The sequence below is a fragment of the Leuresthes tenuis genome, unplaced genomic scaffold (assembly GCF_036924035.1).
Source record: "Leuresthes tenuis unplaced genomic scaffold, fLeuTen1.0.hap1 SCAF_8, whole genome shotgun sequence".
NCBI lineage: Eukaryota > Metazoa > Chordata > Actinopteri > Atheriniformes > Atherinopsidae > Leuresthes > Leuresthes tenuis.
In genome coordinates this window covers 28,509,919-28,524,727 of record NW_027325362.1, presented here as the reverse complement: position 1 = coordinate 28,524,727, position 14,809 = coordinate 28,509,919, and positions in this window count along the sequence as shown.

The window sequence follows — 14,809 nt, the reverse complement described above, 5'->3', positions numbered from 1 at the left end:
GATTAGATTTACCTCATTTTCAGCACTATTCCTTAGACAATAGGTTACAATATATATCAAAATGGTTTAAACCTTGTTGTTGTCACAGTTCCCAGAGACGTTGTAATCGTTGAGGATTCTATATTCACCCCCTCATTAGAGGCACGTAATGCAGATTGATGACACTGAATCTTCTTCTCTGTTCATTGCTGGCATCATTCCCAGCATCGTAAGTGTTCGTGGCATTGTTAGCCTCTTCTTCTGGATTTTGATATCGAGAATCCTTTTGTATTTCTGGTTTGTCAGTCCTCTGTCTTCGTTCACCGGAGTCTTTGTCTTTTTGTCCTTGAGTTTGGTGATTTTTTCTTCTTTTGATGCCTTGACACAATGTGACAGGTGATACCACGTGGGAGATCCTGTAACTTGGACTGCTGTCCCTGTGCTGCGAAATGGCTGTGCTGCTCAAATGGTCTCTCCTTCATCATGGTTACATGCTGCCATTCCGACATCTCGCCATTCCGACATGGGTCTCCAATTGTCGGAATGGCGACACTTAATTTTTTATCAAACGTCCCACCATTCCGACACTTTTTTCCTCCTATGGTCGGAATGGCGGTATGTTTTTTGTTTTTTTTAACATACCGCCATTCCGACAGTTCCTTTTAATAGCCTATTTTTTACCCAAAACATTTTGCACTAATGATATGCCGGCGCAAATACGCCCTAAAGTTTGGCGCACAAGCTTTGCACATGCAGAGGCCACAGCCTCGCAAACAAACTTTAATAATCTATTATCAAAATCCCCTGAATTTCAAATATAAAAATACAGATATTAATGTAACTCTGGCGAGACTGAAACTGATTAAGCAGAAATACAGTGTCAGTGAGCTGTCACAGCAGCCAGCTGGAGCGGAGCTCTCCACAGAGCCCATGCGTCTTTTGCACGCTGTCATCATATGCAAAAGTAATAATTGCAATTACAGATATCACGGCTACTGCACAGGACACAGTTGCGAGCACTCTGCCTTGCCTTGCCAATAGGAGAAGAGAGAAATGACAGCATAGAACGTATAAAACACAACAAAATTCAGTAAAAACGTTTATTCATGTTATTCACGTGATTTATGAGTACTCACTCCAATTTTGGGAAGCGCGGATGGGCTTTGCGCATTTGGCACAAACACACAGCCGCAACGGTTGTAGCTTTATACAGCCTGTTGATATCTTAAGGACCTAACTGGTCACACCTGGGAGTAAATGTCATGTAGAGATTGTTTTTACATGACATTACAGCTGAACATATAGCTTTCATCCACAAACCAACGTGGGAGAGCCCGAAGACGCATGTGCCAGACGCACATAGGCATGCGTAAAACCAATTTTGACCACTTCATACTGTTTATTTGCTTTCTTTTAGTTAACTTTCGTTTCTTTTGGATTCTTGTGCGTGTTATGGAGCCGTTTTTGTCCATGTTTGTAAGCCTTTTTTTCCTGGATTAAATTTTCGGAAGTTGAAACAAGTGTGTGATTGAAAACCACCGCGGACTGCTTCTCCTCCTCCAGTTGCCGAGACTTTGTGTTTTTAATAACGCTTGTCTATAAACATGTGTTAAACATATAAATTGCATGAACAGAAAGAAGGGACTCACCTGTTGAGTAACACACATTTCCTTATACGGAAAGCCTTGTCGGAATGGTGGGACATTTGAACGTCAGAATAGCGGGATGTCGCAATGGTGGGATGTCGGAATGGTGGGACGTTTGCATGTCGGAATGGTGGTATGTCGGAATGGTGGGATGTCGGAATGGTGGGATGTCGGAATAGCGGGATGTCGGAATGGCGGGATTTCGGAATGGGTGTTGCCACCCCCTTCATCATATACACAGTTATTTATACATCCCCTTCCACCATGAAGCGTTGTCCCTTTTTGTTTCTCTCTTTGTTCTTAAAATGCTGTTATGCATGTCTAAACCAATCTATTAAATTAGATCATTTTGGCAGTAAAGCGATCTACAATGTGCTTGGTCGCAAAGCTGCTCATCTGTGGTAAACAGCTCTTCAGAAAGGCATTCTTCAATTGATTTCACTAATTCTATGTAATAATTTTGTGATTTCCTACAAAACTACACTTCTTCTCCCATCTGTCTGAGTATTTAATATTGTCTGGGTCCCGTTAAAACATGTATTTTTCCCATCTAATTCCTTGTTTGCTTTAAAACAAGTATTCCCCATTTTCTATCCCTTCAGTAGCCAACCAGTTTGTATGGAGTACACTGGAGCAACTTGACTGATCAGTAAAACACTACTTTTGTTGTCACCGCAAGGCTTCCCCCGTCGGTTGTTTCACTGAGACACTACTGAGTAACTATAACTCAACACAGTTTATACACATAACATTCCTATACATACTAACAAACAAACAAACAATTATTTATCGCAATTTTCTCATCTCTGTTTGAACGTACACCCAGGTAAATATTCCTGTAGTCTTCTCATACCGACTATGGACCCATTCATTGTTTAACTTCACTGTTTTGCAAATCCTAATTGAATATTACACATTGACATTGAACTTTACTTGATAAGCAGGTCTTCATTGCATTCAGCAGCCTATATGTGAGCATCTATGTGTAAGCTGTTCTTCTTTGCATTTATCAGCAGCAAGCAATTCTTCATTGCACATGCATATGAAAATAGTAAAACAATTCCAATGCGTTAGCGAAACCTTCTATATCAGGAGTGTCCATCATGATGCTGGGAATAGAACCTCTTTCCTAGAATAGTTCAACCTTCATTACTCAACTGATCATAACTCCGCAATGAGCACATTTCAAAGTATCATTCCTCTACATATATTCAAAATTCTTATATTTGTTGATGTCATTCTGTGTGCATGTGGCCTAAACCCAATCTCTGTGTGGCAATTTTAATTTAAACAAGTTGAACTCTGCCTCTGATCATTTAAAAAAGGTGTGTACCAATATCAACCTTTCTCAGGTAATTACTGATCCTACAAAACCAAAGAGATCCTTCAAGGTTGTCCCTGATTGGCTCAATCTTAACATATCAAAGGTAGAAAATCTGCAGTATCTGAACTTGGTGTTAGTTATCACTGCTCAATAGCCTGTATCAGAATTGCAAAAATGAAAACATTAGGTCCACGCTTGGTATTCAGATCCTGAAACATCTCCATGAGCAGGCTTTTTTTTAACTGATCTGTTGAATAGTTATATGACACTTTTAAAATCCCAGATGAAGATCTAGCACTTGACCATTTTTGTAAATCTTCTAATTCCATAGTTGATAAACACGCCCCTTTTAAAAAGTATAGAACTTAGAACAGGTCTATCCCTGGCTTTCGGCAGAACTGTCTTCTTTACTTTTTTTTCCCCTTGTCCTGTTCAGCATTATGTCAGAAGAATTGTAGTCTGAATACCTTTGATGCCAAACAGATTTGTTTTGCCAAGGGAAGTTTTATAAATGTAAAGCTCCCCTTGATGCCCATTTATTTATTTCTGTTTACAATATATGGCATGTACTGAACTGAACCGGACCGGGGGACAAGGAAAGAAGAAGAGGAAAGAAGAGGAAACAGAACAAAAATAGAAACAAAAACCAGACAACCAGCTGCTACACCTGTAAAAAATAAAACAGACAACAATCCATGGCCTATGAGGGGAATCCAGCCTTAGCGCCACCAGGAGCACCTGAAAGCAGACAAGCAGAGAAAAAACAAACACACAAACAAACAAAATCAAGCACAAGAAGCGGCAATCGCATACAACACAGCTGTGGATATAGATGTCCTGAGACGACATGATAATACATCAACTGCTTAGTGACCATGCTACTGGATTAATGAATGTGTGTGTGTGAGAACATGCAACACCCATGGCACAGGACCTACATGATAACCGTGCTTAGTTATGAGTGTATAAGCGTACAGGGCCACAATCCACAGCCCCCCCCCCCAAGCAATCAGAAGCAGGCAGAGAGGGCCACAAGACCCAGGCCACCAGCAGCCCCCACAGAGCACAGAACCCAGGCAGCCCACTGCAGGGGCAACCACGCATCCACCCAGAAGACTGCAGAGGAAGCCCCCGGAAAGAGCCCCCATAAGCATAGGGCAGAGGCACTCGGGGAACCAGGGGTAACAGCCCACCGACCCCGCCAGGCCCCAGCCGCCCAGACATGGGCCGTGCACTGGACCTGGGCCCCAGGAGCCCGAGCGCCCCCAAACCCCCCGGCAGAGGCCCCACCCAATACCCAGGAGGGCCAAGCGCCCCAGACAGCCACAAAGTGGGTCAGCGCCTGCCCCAGCGCCCCTGGCCAAGTGCCCTGGGAGTCAAGACGTGCCCACAGGTGGGTGAAGTCGCGAGCAGTGGGGAGAGGCAACGCTGATGACCCATCGGGAGAAACACAGGCAGGCCAGGCGACAGCAAGTCCCAGATCCAGGCCCAATCATTACCACACACACTTTCACGTCCCATACATCCACACATCCACACATCCTACCTCCCTCGACTCTGCTGGGGTGTAGTGCAGCGGGCACACCAGGAGGCCAGCAACCCCCCAGTCACCACAGACCCCGAACCAGCAGAACAATTAATTAATCCTCCTGGCCCCTCCTGCCCCGAGCAGACACCAGGAAGCAGGGGTGTGCGAAGAAGACCCCTCCCCTCACCCTTCTGGCTCTTCAATATTTTCTAATAGTGAGCAATTTAAATTGAGGGGCAGCCAAACTTGTAGAACTTGGAGCGCGGCACTCTGGGCAGCCTACATACCCAAAGAGCCCCGCCCACCAGATGCCACTCAGTGTAACCACCCCCCAAGACCTAATGTGTGTGTGTGAGTGTGTTTGATAAGTAGTAATGTCTAAGGTGTAATTAAAACAGGGGCAGGGAACTGCAGAGTGCAACCAAAGGGGACCACCTACGTGGCCCCATCCACTACACCCCACCGAACACACACGCCCCCAAAACCCTTCATGTGTGAGTGTGTGCTGTGTACAGGAGCCAGAAGGGAGAGGGGTATGGGGATATATACCGGGGGAGCTACTCTCCCCCAGAGAGGGCAGCCAGGGACTGGCTGCAATAGGCATCCCCGCTACCTGGGAGCCAACAATGGGCAGGAGGGCCTGATGTCCACCAGGCTCGGGGCCTGCAGCGACCATATTCCGGGAGCTACTGTACCCCCAGAAGGTACCCATCCCACCCCACCCCACTCAACCCAACCCCACCCAGGAGGACCTCTACAAAAAACAAACAAACAACATAAAAAAACAAACCAACAAACCACCCGGTCACACCAGTCGCAGCAGCCCGGGCCTGAGACCCACCATCACCCAGCAACCCACCACCACCACTATGTGATAAAACTAATCAGAGGGGACCAGAGAGAATGAAATTCAGCCAATTGATGTTTTGAGGAGGCAGACATTGTTTCCATGCTAATATAATCTAAAAGAAAATTTCTAAACTGGTTAATACACAGATTGTTCTTCGCTTTCCAGTTCATGAGAATAGTTTTCTTTGCGATACATAACACTGTGACAACCATGTGTGCTGAGTTAATTTCCATGTTGATGTTGTCTAAGTCACCCAGTATGCACAGTGTGGGGCATGCAGGGATGCGACACTTTAGCCATGTTGATAGGTCCTCACAGACTTCAAGCCAGAACTTCTGGACAGGCGCAGAAAACCACAAAGCGTGTGCATAATCATCAGGTGTGTTATCTGTGCAATGTGAGCAGATGTTTGAGTGTGTTAGACCCATCCTGAACATCCTTTGTCCTGTATATTGTGTTCTATGAAGGATTTTGTATTGTATGAGCTGTAAATTAGGATTTCGAGTCTTTATGAAGGTGTTCAAACATATTTGTGGTTAGAAGCTATGACCAGAACTGATGGATAAATCTGCCTCCCCTTTTGAGGATGGAAGAGACATTGTGTCATCTATCTTAGACAATAATTTATATATTTTTGATAGTAGTTTTGGGTACAGATGCTTAGAAATTCTGCTACCCTAGTCGGGGGTTGTAAGTCTGGTTGGTGGAGGATATATCCATCCATCCATCCATCCATCATCTGCCGCTTATCCGGGGGTCGGGTCGCGGGGGCAGCAGCTTGAGCAGAGAAACCCAGACGTCTCTGTCCCCGGCCACTTCCTCCAGCTCTTCCGGGGGGACCCCGAGGCGTTCCCAGGCCAGCCGAGAGACATAGTCTCTCCAACGTGTCCTGGGTCTCCCCCGGGGTCTCCTCCCAGTGGGACGTGCCCGGAACACCTCCCCAGGGAGGCGCCCAGGGGGCATCCTAACCAGATGCCCGAGCCACCTCATCTGACTCCTCTCAATGCGGAGGAGCAGCGGTTCTACTCCGAGCCCCTCCCGGATGACTGAGCTTCTCACCCTATCTCTAAGGGAGAGCCCAGACACCCTGCGGAGGAAACCCATTTCGGCCGCTTGTATTCGCGATCTTGTTCTTTCGGTCACTACCCGCAACTCGTGACCATAGGTGAGGATGGGAACGTAGATTGACCAGGAAGTAGAGAGCTTCGCCTTCTGGCTCAGCTCCCTCTTCACAACGACGGGTCGGTGCAGAGCCTGCAACACTGCAGGCGCCGCACCGATCCGCCCGTCAATCTCCCGCTCCATTCGTCCGTCACTCGTGAACAAGACCCCGAGATACTTGAACTCCTCCTCTTGGGGAAGGATCTCATTCCCGACCCGGAGAAAGCATTCCACCCTTTTCCGGCTGAGAACCATAGTCTCGGATTTGGAGGTGCTGATTCTCATCCCAGCCGCTTCACACTCGGCTGCGAATCACTCCAGTGAGAGCTGAAGGTCACGGCCTGACGACGCTAACAGAACCACATCATCTGCAAAAAGCAGAGACCCGATTCTGAGGTCGCCAAATGGGACACCCTCAACGCCCTGGCTCCGCCTAGAAATTCTGTCCATAAAAGTTAGGAACAGAATCGGTGACAAAGGGCAGCCCTGACGGAGTCCAACTCTCACCGGAAACGTATCCGACTTACTGCCGGCAATGCGGACCAAACTCTGGCACCGGTCATACAGAGACCGAACGGCCCCTATCAAGGGGTCCGGCACTCCATATTCCCGGAGCACCCCCCACAGGACTCCACGAGGGACACGGTCGAACGCTTTCTCCAAGTCCACAAAACACATGTAGACTGGTTGGGCGAACTCCCATGCACCCTCCAGGATCCTGCCGAGGGTATAAAGCTGGTCCACTGTTCCACGGCCAGGACGAAAGCCACACTGCATCTCCTGAATCCGAGGCTCGATTATCCGACGGATCCTCCTCTCCAATACCCCCGAATAGACCTTACCAGGGAGGCTGAGGAGTGTGATACCCCTATAGTTGGAACACACCCTCCGGTCCCCCTTTTTAAAGAGGGGGACCACCACCCCAATCTGCCAGTCCAGAGGCACTGTCCCCGATGTCCACGCGATACTGCAGAGGCGTGTCAGCCAAGACAGCCCTACAACATCCAGAGCCTTGAGAAACTCAGGACGGACCTCATCCACCCCCGGGGCCTTGCCACCGAGGAGCTTTTTAACCACCTCGGCAACCTCAGCCCCAGAAATGGGAGGCCCCGTCTCCGAGCTCTCCGACTCTGCCTCTTCCGAGCACGTGTTGGTAGGATTGAGGAGTTCCTCGAAGTACTCCCCCCACCGACTCACAACATCCCTAGTTGAGGTCAGCAAAGCCCCGTCCCCACTGTAAACAGTGTTGACTGTGAGCCGCTTCCCCCCCCCTGAGACGCCGGATGGTGGACCAGAATCTTTTCGAGGCCGTCCGGAAATCGTTCTCCATGGTCTCACCGAACTCCTCCCAGGCCCGAGTTTTTGCCTCAGCAACCGCCGAAGCCGTGGCCCGTCTGGCCCGTCGGTACCTATCAGCTTCTTCCAGGGTCCCACTGGCCAAAAAGGCCCGATAGGACTCCTTCTTCAGCTGTCCACCAGCAGGTTCGAGGGTTGCCGCCACGACAGGCACCGACCACCTTACGGCCACAACTCCGACCAGCTGCCTCGGCAATGGAGTCACGGAACATGGCCCATTCGGACTCAATGTCCCCCACCTCAAATATGGTTGAAGCTCTGCCGGAGGTGGGAGTTAAAGCTCCTTCTGACGGGGGATTCTGACAAACGCTCCCAGCAGACCCTCACAATACGTTTGGGCCTGCCAGGTCTGATCGGCATCCTCCCCCACCAGCGGAGCCAACTCACCACCAGGTGGTGATCAGTTGACAGCTCCGCCCCTCTCTTCACCCGAGTGTCCAGGACATAAGGCCGCAAGTCCGATGATACAACCACAAAGTGTATCATCGAACTGCGGCCAAGGGTGTCCTGGTGCCAAGTGCACATATGGACACCCTTATGCCTGAACATGGTGTTCGTTATGGACAGTCTATGACTGGCACAGAAGTCCAACAACATAACACCACTCTGATTCAGATCGGGGGGGCCGTTCCTCCCAATCACACCCCTCCAGGTCTCACTGTCATTGCCCACGTGAGCATTGAAGTCCCCCAGCAGAATGAGGGAGTCTCCGGTAGGAGCATTCTCCAGTGCCTCCCCCAGAGACTCCAAAAAGGGTATGTACTCTGAACTGCTGTTTGGCGCATAGGCACAAACAACAGTCAGGACTCGTCCCCCCACCCAAAGGCGGAGGGAGGCTACCCTCTCGTTCACTGGGGTAAACCCCAATGTACTGGCACACAGCCGGGGGGCAATAAGTATGCCCACACCTGCTCTGCGCCTCTCACCACGGGCAACTCCAGAGTGGAAGAGAGTCCAACCCCTCTCAAGAGTACTGGTTCCAGATCCCAAGCCGTGCGTCGAGGTGAGTCCGACTATATCTAACGGTCTGATGAAGTTTCAACAATAAACAACAAACTTTGTATTATGAGAAAGAACCAGACTCATTCTTCAGGAATCCGAAAATAAGCTCTATTTTACGAGTTATGCACGAATTCGGATTCTCCTATAAAACGAATTCCTTAACTCAAACCAAGTTAAGACTGCTTTGTCCTTCATATTTATTCATGTCTAATCAAGTTTCAATGATAAACAACGTTGTACTTTGTAGAATGAGAAAGAACTTCTTCAGCAATAAGTTTCTCTCGACAAATGACGAAATACAGATTTTGCTATAAAATTAATTGCTATCAGCCTGACTTAAAACTGTTTGTCTTCCTTATTTATCCACTTCAAATCAAGTTTCAACAATTAAAAAAATTTTGTAGTTTGAGAAAGAACAACTTAATCTTGAGCAATCAGTATAAAAAGAGGGTAAGCAAAGGTGCGAATGTCAAACCATACATGATCAAAACAGGGAGCGGAGGTGTTTGGCTGAGACAAGGTGTGAATGTCCACCCATAATTAATGAAAAGCGGGCAACAAGTAGGTTTGAATGCCCAACCATACATCATCAAAAGCAGGAGTGGATATGTTCGGCTACAAGAAGGTTTGAACGTCTGACCATAGTTTGTAAAAAGCGGGTAAGAAAAGGTTCGAATGCCCAAACATACACCATCAAAGGAGGGAGCGGAGGTGTTCCGCTGTAAGAAGGTGTGAATGTCCGACCATAGTTGGTAAAAAACGGGTAAGAAAAGGTTAAAATACCCGACTGTACACAATCAGTAGCGGGTGCGGAGTTGTTTGGCTACTAAAAGGTGTGAAAGTCCGACCATGGTTTGTAAAAAGCGGGTAAGAAAAGGTGCGAATGCCCGAAAATGTATGATCAAAAGAGGGAGCGGAGGTGTTCGGCTGCAAGAAGGTGTGAATGTACACCCATAATTACTGAAAAATGGGTAAGAAAAGGTGCGAATGCCCAACTATACATAATCAAAAGCAGGAGTGGATGTGTTCGGCTCCAAGAAGGGTTGAATGTCTGACCATAGTTTGTAAAAAGCAGGTAAGAAAAGGTTTGACTGCCCGAACATACACCATCAAAAGAGGGAGCGGAGGTGTTCCGCTGTAAGAAGGTGTGAATGTCCGACCATAGTTGGTAAAAAGCGGGTAAGAAAAGGTTAAAATACCCGACTGTACACAATCAATAGCGGGAGAGGAGTTGTTCGGCTACTAAAAGATGTGAAAGTCCGACTATGGTTTGTAAAAAGCGGGTAAGAAAAGGTGCTAATGCCCGACAATGTATGATCAAAAGAGGGAGCGGAGGTGTTCGGCTGCAAGAAGGTCTGAATGTCCAACCATAATTTGTAAAAACCGGGAAGGAAAGGCTCGAAAGCCCGACTATACACCATCAAAAGCGGGAGCAGAGTGGTTCAGCTGCAAGAAGGTCTGAATGTCCATCAATAATTGCTTTAAAACATGAAAGAAAATTTTCGAATATCATCCGCACATGATCATAAGAAGGAGAGGAGGTGTTCAGCTGCAAGAAGGTGTGAATGTCCACCCATAATTCCTGAAAAATGGGTAAAAAAAGGTGCGAATGCCCAACCATACATTATCAAAAGCAGGTGTGAATGTCAGATCATAATTTGCAAAAAGCTGATGAGAAAGGGTGAGAATGCCCGACTATACATCATCAAAAGCGAGAGAGGTGGTGTTCGGCTGCAAAAAGGTGTAAATGTTCGACTAAATTTTGTAAAAAGCGGGTAAGACATGGTGCGAATGCCTGACAAGGTATGATCAAAAGCAGGAGCGGAGGTGTTCAGCTGCAAGAAGGTCTAAATGTCCATCAATAATTGCTAGAAAACATGAAAGAAAATTTTCGAAAATCAAACCGCACATGATCATAAGTGGGAGAGGAGGTGTTCAGCTGCAAGAAGGTGTGAATGTCCACCCATTATTCCTGACAAATGGGTAAAAAAAAGGTGCGAATGCCCAACCATACATCATCAAAAGCAGGAGTGGATGTGTTCGGCTACAAGAAGGTGTGAACGTCCGACCAAAGTTTGTAAAAAGCAGTTAAGAAAAGGTTTGAATATCCAACCAAACATAATCAAAAGCGGGAGCATAGCTTTTCGACTGCAAGTAGGTGTGAATGTCAGATCATAATTTGCAAAAAGCTGATGAGAAAGGGTGAGAATGTCCGACTGCACACCATCAAATGCGGGAGCGGAGTTGTTCGGCTGTGAGTAGGTGTGAATCTCCGACCGTAATTTCTGAAAAATGTGTTAGAAAAGGTAAGAATGCCGGTCCATACATCATCAAAAGCGAGAGAGGTGGTGTTCGGCTGCAAGTAGGTGTGAATGTCCAGCCATAATTACTCACAAACGGGTAAGAAAAGGTAGTATTGCCCGACCATACATGATCAAAACAGGGAGCGGAGGTGGTTCAGCTGCAAGAAGGTGTGAATGTCTCACTAAAGTTCAAATATATTAACAAAAGCGGGAGGAGAGGTCTTCGGATGAGAGTGGTTGAGAATTTCCAACCATAATTTATAAAATTCGGTGAAAAATAGGTTTGATAGAACACTAAAAGGTGGAGCGGAAGTGTTCGGCTGCAAGAAGGTGTGAATGTCCGACTATATTTGGTGAAAAGCAGGTGAAGCAAGGTCTGAATGCCCAACCTTACATTATCAAAAGCGAGATCAGAGGTGTTTGGCTGCAAGAAGGCTATAGTTTGCCAAAAGCGGGTAAGCTGCGAATGACCAACTAAATATCAACAAAAGTGGGGGCGGAGGTCTTCGGATGCAACTGGGTGTGAACATCCCACCATACAAGTATGGTGGAGAGGAAGCTGTGAACAGCCGACCATAGTTTGCAAAAAGCGGGTGAGACAAGGTGCGAATGTCCAACCATACATGATCAAAACAGGGAGCGGAGGTGTTTGGCTGTGACAAGGTGTGAATGTCCACCCAAAATTAATGAAAAGCGGGCAAAAAGTAGGTTTGAATGCCCAAGCATACATCATCAAAAGAAGGAGTGGATGTGTTCGGCTACAAGAAGGTTTCAATGTCCGAGCATAGTTTGTAAAAAGCGGGTAAGAAAAGGTTCGAATGCCCAAACATACACCATCAAAAGAGGGAGCGGAGGTGTTCCGCTGTAAGAAGGTGTGAATGTCCGACCATAGTTGGTAAAAAGTGGGTAAGAAAAGGTTAAAATACCCGACTGTACACAATCAATAGGGGGAGCGGAGTTGTTCGGCTACAAGAAGATGTGAAAGTCCAACCATGGTTTGTAAAAAGCTGGTAAGAAAAGGTTCGAATGCCCGAATATATACCATCAAAAGCGGAAGCGGAGGTGTTCGGCTGCAAGAAGGTGTGAACGTCCGACAAAAGTTTGTAAAAAGCAGTTAAGAAAAGGTTTGAATATCCAACCAAACATAATCAAAAGTGGGAGCAGACCTGTTCGACTGCAAGTAGGTGTGAATGTCCAGCCATAATTACTCACAAAGGGGTAAGAAAAGGTAGTATTGCCAAGACCATACATGATCAAAACAGGGAGCTGAGGTGGTTCAGCTGCAAGGTGTGAATGTCTGACTATAGTTTGTAAAAAGCGGGTAAGATAAGGTGCGAATGCCCGACAATGTATAATCAAAAGAGGGAGCAGAGGTTTTCGGCTACACGAAGGTTTGAATGTCCGACCATAGTTTGTAAAAAGCGGGTAAGAAAAGGTTCAAATGCCTGACTATACACCATCAAAAGCGGGAGCGGAGATGTTCCGCTGTAAGACGGTGTGAATGTCCGACCATAGTTGGTAAAAAGCGGGTAAGAAAAGGTTAAAATACCCGACTGTACACAATCAATAGCGGGAGCGGAGTTGTTCGGCTACAAGAAGGTGTGAAAGTCCAACCATCGTTTGTAAAAAGCTGGTAAGAAAAGGTTCGAATGCCCGAATATATACCATCAAAAGCGGAAGAGGAGGTGTTCGGCTGCAAGAAGGTGTGAACGTCCGACCAAAGTTTGTAAAAAGCAGTAAAGAAAAGGTTCGAATATCCAAACATAATTAAAAGCGAGAGAGATTGTGTTCAGCTGCAAGTAGGTGTCAATATCCAGCCATAATTACTCACAAACGGGTAAGAAAATGTAGTATTGCCAGACCATACATGATCAAAACAGGGAGCGGAGGTGGTTTAGCTGCAAAAAGGGGTGAATGTCCAACTAAAGTTCAAATATATTAACAAAAGCGGGAGGAGAGGTCTTCGGATTAGAGTGGTTGAAATTTCCAACCATAATCTATAAAATGCGGTGAAAAAAAAAGGTGTGAAGGAATGAATTTTATAGCAAAATCCGAAATCATGCATAACTCCTGTGAGTGAGGATAGCTGTATAAGGTGATATCCTGTATAACCGACTTGCTCATTTCTGTGCTTGCACAGCAGCCTGATAAGGAAATATCTCTGAGAACAACAGGTTGTAAAACTAGGACCGCACCTACAACGGTCTTCTGAAAGTAACGCCTTATACCAGTACACACACGCACACACATAGAGGAAGAGATAAGATATTGACGCACACACATCTCATAAGGCGGAGACTGAACTCAAGTCTATATAACATCACACCCCTAGACAAAGACAGAGCTTTTCCGTACTTTGTGCTGTTCGCATGCATTGTACTGAACTGCTCTCCGCACTTTGCAAACTGCGCAAATAAAACTGTGATGATTCTTATATCGTCTCCTCTGTCTTCCTCCTTCACTGCATCAACGGACTCGGAAAGAGGTACAGGTTAACCTCAACAATTTTGGGGGCTCGTCCGGGATGTGGTGAGGAGAGGACGGAGTTCATTCGGATAAAAGATTCCTTCACGGTGACAGAGACGGGACACGAGCCGGCACGTTAACACAGAGGTAAGCAGAACCTGTTTTATCAAACTCTGCACATTGAATATTTTAAAACAACGTGTCCTGTCCTGAAACTGGTGGTTGAATCAGCAAAAGACGATAAGAATTAATGTCGAGAACTGCGTAAAAAAAAAAAAAAAAAAAAAAAAAACTATAAAAGAAAAGTGAATATAAAAAGAGGATAAAACAGACTGTCTTTGGTCGTGGCGGACCCCACCGGTTTCCTGACGAGGAACCGGAAGCCTGAGAGGCTGCTGGGTTAGAGTCCCGGGGAGGTGAAGACACCCCGAATTCTACTGGGTTTGAGTCCCTGGGGTTAGAGTCCCCTAAAGTAGTATACTCTACGGAGTTGGGTTAGAGTCCCTTGAGGTTATACTCCTCATAAATTCTTGAAGTCTGTTTGGGGTTAGAGTCCCCTAAAGTAGTATACTCTACGGAGTTGGGTTAGAGTCCCTTGAGGTTATACTCCTCATAAATTCTTGAAGTCTGTTTGGGGCTAGAGTCCCCTATACTAGAGTACAGGAACAGGTTTCCTGAGGTATTTTTCTATAAGTGCATTTTGAAAGAGTGTGTGAAGATTTTAACGTGTTTTTTGTGTTTTGTATTTGTTTGAGAGAAATAAGGAGAAGCGGGCTGTGGGAAGAATAAAATTCTGAGGTGTCTAAAGGTGAATGGTGCATAAAACGGTGTCTTGACAAACTCGACAATCAGACAGAGGAAACCTAACGGTGATAACGTAATCTGTCTGAGCCATCGAAACCTAGCGGTGCTAACATAAGTGGCTTGGTTTGTCAAAAGGGTCAGTTGCTCGGGTGTTATGCCATACAAACTGACTGGCCGTTAATAAATCATCACCTTACAAGGCCTGTTGCTCGGACGTACGTCATACAAACCGGCTGGCCTCAGAATTTAGAAAAAGAGAAGTAAAATGGAGGGAGAGTTTGACAGGGAAATAGATGATGGGGGATGGGGCCCAGGTACGGGTGCCTGGAGGCCCCTCGAGCTGCAGTTAGAGAATACGTTAAAAGCAGCAGGGGCAGTGTTACCTAAAAA